This window comes from Hyla sarda, chromosome 1, assembly GCF_029499605.1.
Source record: "Hyla sarda isolate aHylSar1 chromosome 1, aHylSar1.hap1, whole genome shotgun sequence".
In the NCBI taxonomy this organism is placed as follows: Eukaryota; Metazoa; Chordata; class Amphibia; order Anura; family Hylidae; genus Hyla; species Hyla sarda.
Genome location: NC_079189.1, coordinates 213,742,647 through 213,760,977, shown reverse-complemented (window position 1 = coordinate 213,760,977; position 18,331 = coordinate 213,742,647). Strand labels below are relative to the sequence as shown.

At 43.0% G+C, this 18,331-nt stretch overlaps 1 protein-coding gene and 1 long non-coding RNA gene across 8 annotated transcripts in view; one reads left to right on the top strand and one right to left on the bottom strand.

Moving 5' to 3' along the window:
- The window catches only part of ABCG2 (ATP binding cassette subfamily G member 2 (Junior blood group)), a 134,390-nt gene that overhangs the window by 69,979 nt on the left and 46,080 nt on the right, over positions 1-18,331 (top strand). Inside the window, exons 1-2 of one of the 7 annotated variants that reach the window (XM_056568553.1) lie at positions 4,249-4,309; positions 4,867-4,921. The exons of 4 other annotated variants lie outside the window; for them this stretch is intronic. The gene's annotated coding sequence lies outside the window, so the exon portion shown is untranslated. Of the gene's footprint in view, positions 1-4,191; positions 4,310-4,866; positions 4,922-16,086; positions 16,194-18,331 lie in introns of those variants that run through there. 2 more of the 7 variants (XM_056568535.1, XM_056568543.1) reach the window with 2 other exon arrangements.
- LOC130363163 (uncharacterized) lies at positions 244-16,088 on the bottom strand. Its single transcript, XR_008891745.1, has 4 exons — positions 15,949-16,088; positions 15,662-15,776; positions 9,859-9,935; positions 244-2,216 (listed from the first exon to the last, which is right to left on the bottom strand). It is a non-coding gene; the product is annotated as an uncharacterized LOC130363163 (long non-coding RNA).

Sequence of the window (18,331 nt, the reverse complement as noted above, 5' to 3'; positions counted from 1 at the left end):
CCTTAAAGACCTGTGTAGGTTGTATGAATGCAAAGAGGACCTTGTACAACTTACCCTTTATACTTTAGAGCAATCCTGGGTTAAAATTGAGGTCTAACTATGTAGGAGAGCTAAGCTATACTACTTGTGCTAAGCCTAAAAGGCTGGCTACAGCTCTGTTTTAAACCAGATTCCTGACCACTATCCAAGATAGAGGCTAGGCTAGGAAGGATTCACCCACACACTCTAGCATGTTCTACAATGCAAAGAATTTGTAGCTGTTAGTGAATGGATTTATTACATGCACTTTCACAATTCATTCAATTCATTCATAAAATAACAGTACAAGTGCGATGTAGATATTTTTTGGAAGCAGGATTTGGACTGTAATATTGCAGATGGACTTCTGGTCGTAGCTTCTTCCGGGTTGCCATCCTATTCACTTTTAGTAGCTTTGATACAGCAATCTTTGGCTGGTTGACCCGTTTCACAGCCAACGTCCCCATATAGCTGTAGCTTAAATCTGAGCACTTACCTCTTGGTAATCCCCTGTTTAACTGACTGTAGATAAAACTATCCAACCATTAAAAGCTATTTGTGGAAGCGGGTTTCCTAAATAGGTTAGTGAAAAGTATACCATCAGAGACACATTCTAAAATATCAAAGTTAGTGGTATAAAAGTGAAAGTGCCTGAGCTGTTTTTTAGCAGGATTTAGTGATATGCTTTACTGCAAGCCTCTAGGACATAGCCACGATGAACATCTCAAGACCCTGTTCTTTGTATAGGGCAGGCTTGAAAGCATGCTCTTTAACCTCTGTTGAATGTACAGAGGTAATTTTATTGGGAGGGGGGGGGGGGGGCTGAGTCGCTCTTGGTTTCCCTATCTATCATTATGACGGTCTTGGCCAGATAAAGAAGAAAAAAAGGGAAGTTACAGAGCTGGTATCTACCACTATATGGTCACTGTATGCAGGGAATATTTCCTCTTTGTATACCGGTATTATTGGTAATATTGGTCTCAGTATGCAGGATTTAGTCAGTAATAGTATAATGGTAATTTTTATGGAGATAATTGGTCTTATTGTTCTCAGTATGTCATGTATGGGCAGGGAACAGTGAAGCCCTGAACTCACCCGCTCCCACTTGCCCTGCCTACTTGTGTACCCGCCCTAGGCGACCGGTCCACAACCATGGTGACAGTCCCTGCCTGAATAAGTGCTGGGAGTAAAACATCAACAAAGTAAACTTACAATACAGACAGAGGTCGGGACACTGAATGGAATCACACACACTAACAGAATTAATAACTAAACATACACACACACACAATAGGTCACAGTCCACAAGCCGAGTCAGTACCAAGAGATAACAGAAAAGCCAAATCGCAGAAACAGGAGAAAAGTCAGAAAGCGGAGCCAATGGGTAAAATATGCCAGAAATTCAAGATACAGTACAAACGCTAGCTAGGAGTATAAGCTCTTTCGCAGGGAAAGGCTGGATGAATACTGAGGGTTTAAATAGGGAGCTAAGTAGGTGAAAAGCCAACGAGTTCTGCTGACCATCCAGAAAACAGGGCGTTTCCACAGTAACCAGAATAACAAAAGACCTCAGTGCAGATTAACCCTTCGGGTTCTTACAAGTATATAGGATGTGGTCCGTAACGGTACGATGGTAATTGTATGGTGATAATATTTCTCTTTGTATACTGGTATTATTGGTAATATCATTCTGGGTATAGAGATTGGGTCCATAACAGTATGATGGTATTAATATTCCTCTTGTATACCGGAATCATTGGTAATATTGGTCTCAGTATACATGATTTGGTCAGTAACAGTATGATCGTAATATGTATAGTGATATTTCCTCCTTATATTACGTTGTTATTTGCTAACTGTGATTTAGTTAGAGGTACATAGGTTTATCATAGGAAATGGTCTTACAGGGGTGTGGAAATAAAAAAATATAAAAAAAAACTACTTGTCCAAGGGACTAAAACAGAACACAATCTACTTGTCCCCCATCAAAATCCACTTGTCCTGGTAAACAAAATAATTTTAACCAAAATAGTATGTAACTAAGGTCTTTATGAGTTTCTACACTTTCGTTTTTTTCTTCCTCGCCTTATAATAGCCATAACTCTTATTTTTCCATCTACAGATCCATATGACGCTTGTTTGTTGCGGGACCAATTATACTTTGTAATGGCACCTTTCATTTTTCTATAACTTATGCTCTGAAACAAAAACAAAAAAAATATTTGTGAGGTGAAATTATTTTGTGGTCAAACTTACATGTTATTTTAATACTTTAGGTCAGCCTGATTACACAAATGGCAAATTTATTTAGTTTCTGTCATGTTTTACTAATGAAATAAAAAAAAAAAAAATTATTTTTAAATACCGTATTTATCGGGGTATACCACGCACCGGCCTATAACACGCACCCTCATTTTACCAAGGATATTTGGGTAAAAAAAGTTTTTTACCCAAATATCCATGGTAAAATGAGGGTGCGTGTGTGCGCGTGTATACCCCGATATACCCCCAGGAAAGGCAGCGGGAGAGAGGCCGTCGCTGCCCGCTTCTCTCCCCCTGCCTTTCCTGGGGTCTAGAGCGCTGCTGCCGGCCCTTCTCTCCCCCTGGCTATCGGCGCCAGGTGGTTAGTTACTGTGGTCACCCAATGGTGTGATAAAATTCCCCTAGGGTGATTGGTCACACTGGGCTGGCTGGGCCCTGCAGAGACCAGTGTAGACATAGATACTAGTGATCGATTATACATATATACATCACTAACACTATTATATTTTATTAACTTGATAAATAAAAGCTAAGTTTTATTTGCACATCCCAGGCACTAGGAGTTGCTTTGACTATATGAGATATATGCTGGATGATTAATTGTTACTTGGGGATTGCGTGGACCCCAACCACCAAATACTACGCCCTTATATAAAGGAGAACTATACTGCCAACCTAATGTGGGGGGGAACTATGCTGACAACCTAATGTGGGGGGAACAATGGCGCATGTGTGAGATCTGAGAGGCAGAGAAGGAGGTATGGTAATAGGATACAATCATGGGCCAGACGGGTGAATAAGGCATGTACCGCTCTGATAGTTTTGGAGACAGGGAGGGCTGACCAATCCAAGCAGGTTTTGAATACAACAACCAGCCAATCACTGGTAAGGTACCGTACATCGTGGTAGAGGGGTAATCTTATACTGCGAGTATATCCTAAACTCTATATTTTAACTGTGAAAGTTGGGGGTCGTCTTATACACCAGAAAATACGGTACATATTTTTATATGGAAAATGGGGGGTGATATGAACATTTAATATGGAAGGGGTTATTGGGTGTTTTTTTAAACTTTTTTTTTTTTTTTAAATACACTTTATTAAGAGGAATCATTAGATTCCCTATACAGATCAATGCAGTTCTATTGAACTCCATTGATCTGTTTTCATTTGGTTGAGCCTGCTAAAGGCAGGCTCAATCAAATGCAGATCCACGGGAGCTGCCATGAATGCAGAGGAAATCCCTCCGGCTACCTCCTCAGTGGGGGCTCGAGTCGGGAGCCTGCTCCATACACCCTGAGCGCTGGTGTGAGGTGCAGACATGCGTCCGCTCCTCCTGTCAGTCTGCACCTCACACCGGCATTATAAAAATAAGGGGGAAGTCAGTCCGACCCTGCTTGCAGGGCTAAATGCATGAAAAATTCACCTGCCCGGACCCGTAACTACATGTCAGTCGATAGGATTTCCACATCCCTGGGTCTTACCTATGTTAATGTTATATGTATATAATATACAGGTCACCTTATCGTGATGGATTGGTACACACTATTTGGCCAAATGGTAAGCTAAGAACTGCAAAGTAAAACATGTCATATTTCACATATATCTTAGTGCTAGAAGTGCTACAGAAAAGTAGTGCATTCAGAACTTTTCTATCCAACAAAATAATCATACAAAAGTGTAAAGGGGACAATAACATGTCCAAACTGGCTAAGGTTTGGCAATTTTTACATAATGGAAGTCTATGTGTATACCACAGCATATGTTACCATCTGGTACCATTTAAACATATCTCCAGGCATACTGCTGTGGTATAGATGTGAATGAGCCATAACTTAGATCCCTGCATAATTCTTCTCCCCCATGGATCTGATCACTTCTTGGTTTCCTCTCTTAACTGTAACCCTGCTGTTGCCAGGCAACAGAGCACAGACTTTCCCACAATCCTCCTTGCTTACATGCACAGATGAGACCAACTGGCATTACCTTCAGGAGACTGCGGTTGGACTGGGCATGTGTGACCCATTTTGGTGGGTCATAGGCAAGGGCATTAGGTTATCAATGCAGTGCAGACACATTATCTTAATGGAACAACTTCTTTAAAGGGGTACACCGCTGCTCAGCATTTGGAACAAACAGTTCCAAACGCTGGAGCCGGCGCCGGGAGCTCGTGATGCCATAGCCCCACCCCCTCATTATATCATGCCCCGCCCCCTTAATGCAAGTCTATGGAAGGGGGCGTGATGGCTGCCCATAGCAGGTTGTCACACCCCGTCCCATAGACTTGCATTGAGGTGGTGGGGTGTGACATCATGAGGGAGCGGGGCTATGACATCACGAGCTCCCAGCACGGAAGAGTAATCAAAACCTGTGCAAAAGAAAAGTTGCCAAATTGCCCATGGCAACCAATCTGATTGTTTTTTTCATTTTTAAAGGGGCCTTTTAAAAATGAAAGAAGCAATCTCATTGGTTGCTATGGGCAACTGGTCAACTTTTCCTTTACACAGGTTTTGATAATGCTCCCCCTATTTGGCTGCAAATCTGTACATTTTACCCAACATCCAACCCAGTGGTAACTTTCTTTCAGAAGGTGTATGAATCTTATGCCCCGGGGATGTGAATTCTGAAATTCACCTGATCAGGTAGTTTTATAACCTTGCTTCTCACTTTGTATGCCTTATCTCCTTAATGTTCTACTCATTATACAACTAGATAAGTCATTCACACCAGGGTTGGGCCGTGTTCAGGACAGTGAGCAATACAAAGTAAATTCTACCTACAAATCACTGAACTAGAAATTACATAAAAGGGTCAGGGCACAGGCAAGGTGTTGCCATGTTATATCTTTACTTTTATTACATCTAAAAAAATGTGTTGAAAGATATATAATGAACATGAGGAAAAAATGCACTATGATGTGTCAATAGTTACTCATATATGAATATGTTTATATACAGTATTTAAATTTAGAAAGTGTAATACAAAATGGAATATCTGACCATTTGATTCCTAACTGTGCTGGATCAACTTAAAGGGGTACTCCGGTGAAAACCTTTTTTCTCTTAAATCAACTGGCTCTGGAAAATTCTTATTCCTTCCTGTACTTATTAGCTGCTGAATACTACAGAGGAAATTATTTTCTTTTTGGAATTCTCTCTGATGACATCACAAGCACAGTGCTCTCTGCTGACGTTATTATAATAATAATAATAAGTCTTTATTTATTATTGTCCTTAGTGGGTTAGCAGTGCTAACCACTGAGCCACCATGCTGCCCTTAGCATACATCTGCTATACACGGTTGCTAAAATGGACAGAGATATCAGCAGAGAGCACTGTGCTCGTGATGTCATCAGTGTTCCAAAAAGAAAGGAATTTCCTCTGTAGCATTCAGCAGCTAATAAGTACTGGAAGGATTAAGATTTTTTAATAGAAGTCATTTACAAATAGGTTTAACTTTCTGGCACCAGTTGATTTAAAAGAAAAAAGGTTTTCACCGGAGTACCCCTTTAAGTTTGTCAGGATTGGAGCAGTTTTTAGAGGCTATGCTCTGATTGGGCACTAAATACACTCCTGATCACATGTCCATGTAGCCACTTAACAAATTCATGGCAGAAATTGAAGAGTTAGGCTAGGTTCACAGTACAGAATCTCTGCCGGAGATTTAGCCGGCAGCACTAAGATCGCCCGGACTGCATTGCATTTCTGGGTGGATCTTTTGGGAGATCTGCTCATAAATGCATTGACATCTATGGGGACGGCAATGCAGTCCGCATGGTCTTAGTGCCGCCGGCTTGATCTCCGGCAGAAATTCTGCCCAGAAATTCCACATTGTGAACCTAACCTTAGGGTTTATTCACGTGACAGAATTTCCGTTTGCGAAATTCCGCCTCAAATTAATGCCCATAGACTTCTATGGAATTCCGCACTCCGGAAATCCGCACTCCGGAAATTCAGAAGTGTGTAAGGGAGTGGGGACTCCCATAGAAGTCTATGGATTTAGGTTGAGGTGGAATTCGGCTAGCGGAAATTCTGCTGTGTGAATAGGCCCTTAGGCTAGGTTCACACTGCGGAATCTCCGGCCAGAAAATTTCCGCTCAGAGATTCCAGTCGGCGCTAGGACCGAGCAGACACTGCAGTCTACAATAGACTGCAATGTGTTCCGTGAGTATTTTCAAGAGAAATTTTCAAGTGGATTTTCCGTTCACAAATTCCGCTTCACAAATTCCAAAGTGTGAATTTGTGAACGGAAACCCATTCACCATCCTATACATTTTAGTAAGCAGATTATTTCTGCCTGCAATTTCAAAGCAGAATTGCAGGCGGAAATTCCGTCGTGTGAACCTAGCCTTGGTCCTAGATTTCTGTTGTGGATGCCACAGTTAATTTTCAGAAGGTAAAATCTGTTGCATGGCCATACCCTATGTCAGTGGTCTCAACCTGTGTCCCTCCAGATGTTGCAAAACGTCAACTCCCAGCATGCCTGGACAGCTGCAGCAAATGGTTGTCCGGGCATGCTAGGAGTTGAAGTTTTGCAATATCTGGAGAGCCACAGTTTAAGACCACTGCTCTATGTGCAAATCAGGATTTAGGTATGAAACCAAAATGAGCACAGCTAGAGCCATATTGGCAACAGATCAGATAGTAACATTTGATGTTTATCCATTGTGACATTAACCATTAATGCTTCTGAAGACGTACTGCCCCTCAAGATACTTGGATGACTAGATTTTCTTGGTTGACTAGATTTTCAAACAAACCCTTAGGACATGCACCCACTTTTAATCCCTTAAGGTCCCAGCCCATTTTCACCTTAAGGACGGGAGCATTTTTTGCAAATCTGACCACTGTCTCTTTAAGCATTAATAACTCTGGAATGCTTTTACTTTTCATTGATTCCGAGATAGTTTTTTCGTGACATATTCTACTTTATGTTAGTGGTACATTTTTGTCGATACTTGCATCATTTCTGTATTTTTTTTTTTACTTTGAAGCTCTCTACTTATAAAGGAAAATGGACATCCCAAATAAATTATATATTTTGTTCACATATACAATATGTCTATTTTATGTTTGCATCATAAAGTTGACATGGTTTTACTTTTGGAAGAGATCAGAGGGCTTCAAAGTTCAGCAGCAATTTTCTAATTTTCTAAATCGTAATTTTTCAGGGACCAGTTCAGTTTTGAAGTGAAAAGGATTTGGAGAGTGAGTTTTTCTGAAATGGTTTTTGGGGGACATGTCACATTTAGGAAGCCCCTATGGTGCCAGAAAAAAAAAAAAAAACACATGGCATACTATTTTGGAAACTACACCCCTAGGGGGGTCCGCTTAGCCTTAATACCCCACAGGTGTTTGACGACTTTTCGTTAAAGTTGGATGTGTAAATACATATATTTTTTCACTAAAATGCTAGTTTTCCCCAAAATGTAAAATTTTTACAAGGTGTAATAGAAGAAAATGCCCCCCACCCCACAAATGTGTAATCCCCATCTCTTCTGAGTATGGAAATACCCCATGTGTGGACATCAAGTGCTCTGCTGGCACACTACAATGCTCAGAAGAGGAGGAGTCACATTTGGCTTTTGAAAAGAAAATTTAGCTGAAATGGTTTTTGGGGGCATGTCCCATTTAGGAAGCCACTATGCTGCCAGAACAGCAAAAAAAAGTCCCACATGGTCTACTATTTTGGAAACTACACCCCTCAAGGAACGTAACAAGGGGTACAGTGAGCCTTAACACCTAACAGGGTGTTTGAGAAATTTTCACTAAATTTGGACGTGAAAGACCCTGTACATTCACTTGGCATGGGGGGGGGGGGGGGTTGGGCAAGCCTCCAGCTGTTGGAAAACTGTAAAACTACGACTTCCAGCATGCCCTTTGGCTGTCCGTGCATGCTGGGCTGGGGGTTGTAATTGTGCAACAGCTGGAGGCACACTGGTTGCAAAACACTGAGACTTTGTTACTTAACTCAGTATTTCACAACCAGTGTGCCTTCAGCTGTTGCAAAGCTACAACTCCCAGCATGTACAGTCTATCAGTGCATGCTGGGAGTTGTAGTTTGCAACAGCTGGAGGCACACTGGTTGTGAAACAGTGAGTTAAACTATTAGTGTTTTTCAACCAGTGTGCCTCCAGCTGTTGCAAAAACTACAACTCTCAGCATGCAGTGACAGCCGAAGGGCATGCTGGGACTTGTAGTTATGCAACAGCTGGAGGCATACTACTACAACTTCCTGCATGCCCTTTGGCTGTACGTGCATGCTGGGGGTTGTAGTTATGCAACAGCTGGAGGCACACTGGTTGCAAAACACAGAGTTTATTACTTAACTCAGTGTTTCCCAACGTGTGTGCCTCCAGCTGTTGCAAAACTACAACTCCCAGCATGCATGGTCTGTTACTGCATGCTGGGAGTTATAGTTTTACAACAGCTGGAGGCACACAGGTTGGGAAACACTGAGTTAGGAAACAGACAATGTTTCCCAACCAGTGTGCCTCCAGTTGTCTCTAAACTGTGTCCTTCCAGATGTTGCAAACCTTCAACTCCAAGCATGCCCAGACTGCCCAGGCATGCTGGGAGTTGTAGTTCTGCAACATCTGAAGGACCACATGTTACAGAACTACAACTCCCAGCATGCTTGGACTGTCTGCGCATGCTGAGAGTTTTAGTTTTGCAACATCTGGAAGCAGTGGCGTTGCTAGGGTTGATGTCACCCGGTGCGGTAGAAAATGGTGTCACCCCCATACCTACCCCTCCCCCCAGTAAGTTTTTAGCCTGTTGTGACAGACACCACTGTTGTAGCACATTGTGAGAAATTCCAGTATAATAATCAGATATATCAGTTCCCACAGAATAGGAAAGTGTTAAAGAAGTTTTCACCATTTAAATATACAGCTCCCAGAATTACTTAAAGGGGTACTCCACTAGAAAACATTGTCTTTTATATCAACTGGTGCCAGAAAGTTAAACAGATTTTTTAATTACTTCTATTTAAAATATTAATCCTTACAGAACTTATAAGCTGGTGTATGCTCCACAGGAAGGTGTGTAGTTCTTTCCAATCTGACCACAGTGCTATTTTCTGACACCTCTGTCAATGTCAGGAACTGTCCAGAGCAGGATAGGTTTGCTATGGGGATTTTCTCCTAATATGAACAGTTCCTGACATGGACAGAGGTGTCAGCAGAGAGCACTGTGGTCAGACAGAAAATAAATAAAAAAAGAAAATAACTTCCTGTGAATCGCTTATACAGCAGCTAATAAGTACTGGAAGGATTAAGATTTTTAATTTACAAATCTGTTTAACTTTGTAGCACCAGTTGATTAAAAAAAATGTTTTCCAGTAGAGTACCCCTTTGAGCAGTGGTGAGGTTATGCTGGGAGTTGTAGTTTCACTCATCATAACTGTAGAACTGACAAGCGACTACAGCTCTGATAGGACATAGAGAGGAGAATGTACAATGATATCAGTGACTACAGGTGACGTCTTCTCTATAGTGAGGAGACTACACAATGATATCAGTGACTACAGGTGACATCTTATCTATAGTCTTTCCTTATCTAATTCAGATGGTACATACCGCCTGGTCCAGCTAAAACTTCTGTCTGTAGAATGTGACATCCAGACGTCTCCTCACTGTCAGCGCATTCTCATCCTCTATATGAAAACAAGTATTATTATAAACCTGCCAAACACTGTATCCTCTAAATATAATACTATTATACACTATACTCTTTGATTATAAACCTTCCATACACCATACCCACTGAATATAATACTACCACACACTGTACATTCGGAATATAATACCATCACATACTGTACCCCTGAATATAATACCGCAACACTCTGTACCCTCTGAATATAATACTACCACCCACTGCACCCTCTGAATATAATACTACCACAAACTGCGCCCTCTGAATAACGTTGCCATACAGTGTACCCTCTGAATATAATACACAACCGCAGTAACACCCCTCAACATCCGTTAGCTGATGCTATTACCACGGGAGGGGGGTATTGGTGGTGTTTCTAGTGGATGATGGGGGTGCTACTACTGGGGGGGTGTTGCTGGAGGATGATGAGGGTACTACTGGCCATCCCCCCTGGCAGTATCACCCCCATCATCCATCGGCAGGATCATCCTCCTGGCAGGAGCACCGCCATCATCCACCATCAGGATCTGCTGATGGCTGAGCTACTGCTGGGGGGGGGGGGGGGGGAGGGGTTGCTGGCGGATGATGAGGGTGCTACTGCCAGGGGGGGAGCATTAGGTAGGCAGCAGTTCCCCCACTTTAGGTAGGCAGCAGTTCCCCCACATTATGTAGGTAGCATATTTTCCCCACATTAGGCAGCATAGATTCCCCACATTTGGTGCCAGTTCCCCCACATTAGGTAGGTACCAGTTACCCCATATTAGGTAGCAATTTCCCCACATTAGGTAGCACAGATTCCCCACATTAGGTAGCAATTTCCCCACATTAGGTAGCACAGATTCCCCACATTAGGTAGCACAGATTCCCCACATTTGGTAGCACAGATTCTCCACATTTGGTAGCACAGATTCTCCACATTTGGTAGCACAGATTCTCCACATTTGGTAGCACAGATTCTCCACATTAGGTAGCATAGACTCTGCACATTTGGTAGTATAGACTCCGCACATTTGGTAGTAGTTTCCCCACATTAGGCCGCAGGTTCCCTTGCAGGTTCCCCACAATGGGTCAAATTCTCCCCACTTTAGATCGCTGGTTCAACCAAACCCCCCCCCCCCCCCCCCCTACAAAAAAAAAAAAAAAAAAAAAAACACAACACAGAGAGACACAAACACACACACAGTCAGAGAGACACACACTCATAGACAGACACATACACAGAGTAACACAGTCACACACACACACAGAGTCACACACAAACACACACAGAGACACACAGACAGAGATAGAGACAGACAGAGAGACAGACAGAGAGACAGACAGAGAGACAGACACTCACCCATCCAGCGCAGCGATCCTTCTCTCCGGGCGCCCTGCGAGTGACGTCACTCCAGCGCGGCCATGCGATGGGACGTCAGGCCGGCGCAACCGAAGACGTGGGAGCGGAGGCCGAGCCCAGTGCTGGTGAAGGCGAGGGGGTGGTGATGTCAGACGGGCGCACAGCGCAGGTGAAGGGGGGGGGTGCTGCGGAGCGTCTTGGTGTCACCCCATTAGGTTGGTGTCACCTGGTGCGGGCCGCACCCGGGTCGCAACGCCACTGTCTGGAAGGGCACAGATTGGAGACCACTGCACACTGGTGTCCAAACTGTGGCCCTCCAGATTTTGCAAAACTACAACTCCCAGCATGCCCAGACAAAAGGTGCCCAGCTGCATCCCGGTCCTTAAGTACGGCGGGTCGGGCCCAGCCTCTAACAACTGCCGGGACCCGTGGCTAATAGCATGCGGTACTGATCGCGGTGTCGGGCGCTATTAACCCTTTAGATCCTTCACAATTGAATGCCGCGTCTAAAGTGAAAGTAAACTAATGCAGGTTAACTTAGGGGGCTGTTCGGGATTGCCGTGGCGAAATCACGGCATCCCGAACAGCTGTAGGACAGCAGGAGGATCCCTACCTTCCTCCTCACTGTCCGATCGCCGAATGACTGCTCAGTACCTGAGATCCAAAGATCAGTGTATGCAGTGTTATAGGTCCCTATGGGAGCTATAACACTGCAAAAAAAAGTGAAAAATAAAAAAAAGTGAATAAAGATCAATTAACCCCTTCCCTAATAAAAGTTTGAATCACCCCCCTTTTCCCATAAAACAAAACAAAAAAAAAAACAGTGTTAATAAAAATAAACATATGTGATATCACCGCGTGCGCAGATGTCCGAATTATAAAAAAATATAATTAATTAAACCGCACGGTCAATGGCGTATGCGCAAAAAAATTCCAAAGTCCACAATAGTGTATTTTTGGTCACTTTTATATCATGAAAAAATGAATAAAAAGCGATCAATAAGTCCTATCAATGCAAAAATGGTTCATACTGCCCCATACACGGAAATATAAAAAAAGTTATAGGGGTCAGAAGATGACAATTTTAAACATATAAATTTTCCTGCATGTAGTTATGATTTTTTCCAGAAGTACGACAAAATCAAACCTATATAAGTAGGGTATCATTTTAATCGTATGGATCTACAGAATAAAGAGAAGGTGTCATTTTTACCGAAAAATGTACAATGTAGAAACGGAAGCCCCCAAAAGATACAAAATTGTGTGTTTTTTTTTCTTCAATTTTGTCGCACAATGATTTTTGGGTAAAATGACTGATGTCATTACAAAGTAGAATTGGTGAGCAAAAAATAAGCCAGGTTATGATTTTTTTACAGTCCTACTAGGTAAAGGTTATGGAGTGACAGGTTAGAGGATATCCAATAATATTCTAAATTTATTATATGATAAATAACACTCACTATGGTGTATGTGCAGGTCTATGGTTAGCCACCAACCACACACCTGCTCATACCCCAATACTGGCAAGCTTGAAGAACCTCATTTCTGTAAACCGGACCGCAAGTACAGCAATAGAGCGCACGCTCCCCGGATCGCATATACCCCGCTGACCAGCTAGCATCATCCCTGTCTGACGATCTAAGTCCTGTAACTATACATTGGCAGTACTGGTAAGGGGCACTGTGTGCCAACCCCCATCTCACTTGAGACTTAACATCCACTATCCAGGGTAAAGTGGGCAGCCAATAGGTTGTCTCCAGCGCTGCAGAGTGCACCAGCCAAACATACCCTGAGCATTATAGGCAAGAGAGACTTAAAGGGGTATGCCGGTTGAATTTTTTTATTTTTTTATCAACTGGTGCCAGAAAGTTAAACAGACTTGTAAATTACTTCTATTAAAAAAACTCTTAATCCTTCCAGTACTTATTAGCTGCTGAATACTACAGAGGAAAATTATTTTATTTATGGAACACAGAGCTCTCTGCTGACATCTCTGTCCATTTTAAGAACTGTCCAGAGTAGAAGATAATCCCCATAGCAGACATATGCTGCTCTGGACAGTTCCTAAAATGGACAGAGATGTCAGCAGAGAGCACTGTGGTCATGATGTCAGCAGAGAGCTCTGTCTTTCAAAAAGAAAAGAATATCCTCTGTAGTATTCAGCAGCTAATAAGTACTGAAAGGATTAAGATTTTTTTAATAGAAGTAATTTACAAATCTGTTTAACTTTCTGGCGTTGATTTAAAAAAAAAAGTTTTCCACCGGAGTACCCCTTTAACCTCTTCAGGACGCCGGGGTATGCATACGCCCTGCATCCCGAGTCCTTAAGGACGTGGGGCGTATACATACGCCCGTGGGAATTCCGGTCCCCGCCGCTAGCTGGTTGGGGACCTGACCGGTTTGCCTGCTGAAATCATTCAGCAGGCATCCCGGCACATCGCCGAGGGGGGTCCTGAGAACCCCCCCCCCCCACCCCATGTCGGCGATCGCAAAAAATCGCATGTCAATTCAGACAAGCGATTTGCTGCTATTCCGGGCTGATCGGGTCTCTGGTGACCCGATCACCCGGAAAATAGGGATGATCGGAGCTGTCAGTGACAGCCCCGATCATCCTGAGGGTTAGGAGCGAGGTCGCAGTGCTGCGATCTCCTCCTATCCCCTGCCATTGGTCAGAACTGATTCTGACCAATGGCAGCGCAGGACAGTGGGTTGCCATGGCAACCCCCGTTCTGCCCACCCCTGGATGTCGTGGGGAACGTGGGGAGAAGATGTGTGGGGACCCCCGATCATTGCTGGAGACAGGCACAGGTAGGGAAACGACGGGGGAGGGGGAATGAAAGTGAAAGTAAAGTGATTTTACTGTGGCAACCACTAGGAAGGCCAAACTGCAACTCCTGTCTGGGCATGCTGGGAGTTGTGGTTCTGCAACATCTGGAGCGTCACAGTTTGGAGACCACTGTTGCAGTGGTGCCCAAACGGTAGCCCTCCAGATGTTGCCAAACTACAACTCTCAGCATGCCTAGACCGTCCAGGCATGCTGTGAGTTGTAGTTCTGTAACATCTGTCCCTTCAGATTTTGCAATTGTCATGACATTTTTGAAAATTGCTGCTCTACTTTGAAGCCCTCTAATTTTTTCAAAAAGCAAAAATATGTCCATTTTATGATGCCAACATAAAGTAGACATATTGTATTTGTGAATAAAAATAAAATTTATTGGGAATATCCATTTTCCTTACAAGTAGAGAGCTTCAAAGTTAGAAAAATGCAACATTTTCAAAATCTTCATGAAATTTTGGGATTTTTCACCAAAAAAGGTTGCAAGTAACGCCGAAAATTTACCACCAAAATAAAGTAGAATATGTCACGAAAAAGACAGTCTCAGAATCAGAAAATTCGGTAAAAGCGTTTTTGCGTTATTAATTCATAAAGCGACGGTGGTCAGAATTGTGAAAAAGGGCTCAGTCCTTAAGGTGAAAAAGGGCTGCGTCCTTAAGGGGTTAACCTCAATCCCCATCCCACTCACAACTTACCATCCCTGCGCTGCCAGGGTATAGTGGGCAACCAACAAGGGGTCTACAGAGCGCATTAGTCTGACGCACATCAGTCCTGCTCAGCGCTTCTAACTACAGCGCCATTCAAATGATCTCTGCTAGAGACTGTTATCTTGAACGGTCAGGCAGTGTAGTACGGAGAAGCCCCGTTCTGCACATATGTAGCCCTACCAGTGTGTTACCACTAACTAACTTGCCAATTGGGGAACTATTACCATTCAAACTTTCAAGAGCATTTATTTATGAACATTTACTTTTATGATATACTTATGAGCATTTGCATAATATTTACGTGATTTGATTTGATTTATTTGTGGTTCGTCTGATGCAAGGGCCCTGCAGAAGACATAGGGGGAGATTTATCAAAACCTGTGCAGAGGAAGAGTGGTGCAGTTGCCCATAGCAACCAATCAGATTGCTTCTTTCATTTTCCACAGGCCTCTTTAGAGGCCTGTGGAAAATGAAAGAAGCAATCTGATTGGTTGCTATGGGCAACTGCACCACTCTTATTCTTAACAGGTTTTGATAAATCTCCCCCATAGTGAGTGTAATTTATCCTATAATAAACCGTATTAGAATATTATTGGACATCCTCTAACCTGTCGCTCCATATACTTTACCTAGTAGACTGTCATATTTTCTTGATATTTTTCTGAGGTATACCTATGATGAACATTACAGGCCTCTCATCTTTTTAAGTGGGAGAACTTGTACAATTGGTGGCTGACTAAATCCTTTTCCCCCCACGGTATCAGTGTAGGAAACGATCTGTATACATTTCAAAACACTTACATCCTTAAAAAGGTAAGACGAGTACAGGTGAATATACTTACCTTTGCCTTACTGGAAGAGGTATGGCAAGTACAGTAAAATTGTCTTATCTTTGTCTCATGTGAAGACCTTTGCCTCCTGTGGATCAGGGATAAGTGAATTTTCTCTGGAGTTCTCCTTTAATTAAAAAAAAAAAAAAAAAAAAAAAGTCTGGTCAACTTTTCCTCTGCACAGGTCAGGGCTGCCATCAGGGGGTACAGACAGTACCCCAGTAAGTGGTCCGGGCTCCCCCAGCTAATACTTTTTTTTTAAATTTATCTTTAAAAATCTTTTTAAAATCTAAATTTACCCCCACTGGTTCACATCATGCAGGTTCTGGTCGGACAGCAGAGATCTCCCCTCACAACACAATGGCAGTGACTACCAGAACATGCTCTGTAATTGCAGTATGTTGGAGGTGAAGGACCTTTTGTGATGTCACAATCATGTGACCTGTACATGTAGGGGCGGAGTTTAGCAGAAGAGCTGTGATCTGGCTGAAGGACCTGTAGAGCCAGCAGCCTGGAGATAACAGAGCCTGGGAGGGGGGAGCTGGTGAGTTCTTCCTGCATAATACTCCCAGGGTGTGAAGTCACTGTATACAGTATATACCATGTGCAGGGTAAGTAATGTCACTCTACACAGAGGGGGAGATTCATCAAAACCTGTCCAGAGGAAAAGTTGCTGAGTTGCCCATAGCAACCAATCAGATGGCTTCTTTCATTTTGCAGAGTTTTGTTTTTTTAATAAAAGAAGCAATCTGATTGGTTGCTTTTGGTTGCTATTGGATTTTGATAACTCTCCCCAGTGAGTGCAGCTCTGGTGTATATCACATGTTACACCTAAGTTACATCCTATATTAAATACAGGATGTAACTCAGGATCAGAATTAACATGTGGCATACTCCAGAGCTGCACTCACTATTCTGCTGGTGGGATCACTGTGTACATACATTACATTACTTATCCTGTACTATTCCTGAGTTATATCCTGTAGATCTTTTATTAAAATTTCAAACATAACAATAAAAAAATTACAAAACATAAACATATCATATCCGACAGAACATATCAATATAACGATCATAAAACCAACACCATAGCATAAAATACAACACCGGTCCACCACACACTCATTCCTGCACACAAACAAATATATACAATATTTACAAAAGACATATTCCTATAATACCCATAATACCCATACCATACTAATAAACTATATACACTAATACTAAATGTGAATTTCCTGGCCCAGTTGCAATACCAAAAACCCAATACCAGTAATATACCAAAAAGAATAACAACAACAACAATAATAATATATACAAAATAATAAAAACCAACACAAACAAAATAACACCACTTTTTTTTTATTTTTTTTTTTTTTATTTTTTATTTTTTTGGCCCTGAGCTGGTCCCGCATCCCATGCCCCCAGTACATGTTACCAGACGTCCATGAACCAGTCCAGGATTTTCTGTATATATAAAAGTCCCATACAAACCCCCTCCCCCCTTTTTAACCCACCACCCAACCTAAACTAAACCCAAACCCCAGGTGGCATCACACAATATATACAATATATACATTACATAAAATATACACAGACTAACAATATATACAATACATAAGTATACAAATAGACTACAACAATAAATACAATAACAAATACATATAACACTATAAGCCAAACAACAAACCCCTAAAGCTCAAGTTCAGCGCCTGCAAGCCCTATATTACCATAAACCAACTGCTCAAAACAAAAAGACTAATGTGCCAGCATCAGCCCACCACCAGGGGGAGACAACAGGCTAAGGCACTTTAAAGGCAGAGCCCCTCCATAGACGAGAGGCCCTGCCAGCACCCAGCCTCTTGTACTCCAGAGAACGCACCTTCACCAGGTCACCGAGAATGTTCCTAACCACCACATCCACAGGGAGGATTTTACGCTGCGTCGACACTAAACACCGTGCGTTCCACGTGTAGTACCTAACCACTGAGCTGACTAGGAATAAAGTGCACCGGTCCCAGCCTCCAAGGTTTCTGAATGCCCCATAGGCCCATTCCGCATAGGAGAGACTGGCCAGCCAAGGCCAACCAATGGAAGCGCCCACCCTGGTGTAAACCTCTGTGTTAAAGGGACAATGAAGCAGAAAATGCTCCATGCTTTCCAGCATGCCTCCACACTCTTCGCGGGGACATCCCCGGTCATCAGAGCTCCTGCACTTCAGATTGTCCCTCACACACAGTTTCCCGTGGAAGCAGCGCCAAGTCAAGTCCCAAAACTTCAAGGGGATCCTGATAGAATTCAAAAGCTCTAAACCCACCTCCAGATCCCGACTTGGGCAGTCCTTGAGCGCCAATGGCCTCTGGAAATGAGAAGACAGGACCCTCTTGTCAAGGAATTTCCTCGACAGAGTCCTAATCTCCCCCATCCCCAGACCCCACCGACGAATAACCTTCAGAACCGGGGTAGTGTAAGCCGGGAGATGCCCGTGTGGTGTGCGAAGATCCTTCACTTGCCCTCCTGTCTCCCATTCCTGGAAGAAAGGCCAAAACCATCCCCTACAGGAGGATACCCACGGAGGAGCCCTCTCTGACCAGAGGTTTGCTATATTGGTCTTAAGAAAGGTATTCACTAGGAACACCACAGGGTTGACCATACACAACCCCCCTAGTCTCCTCGTACGGT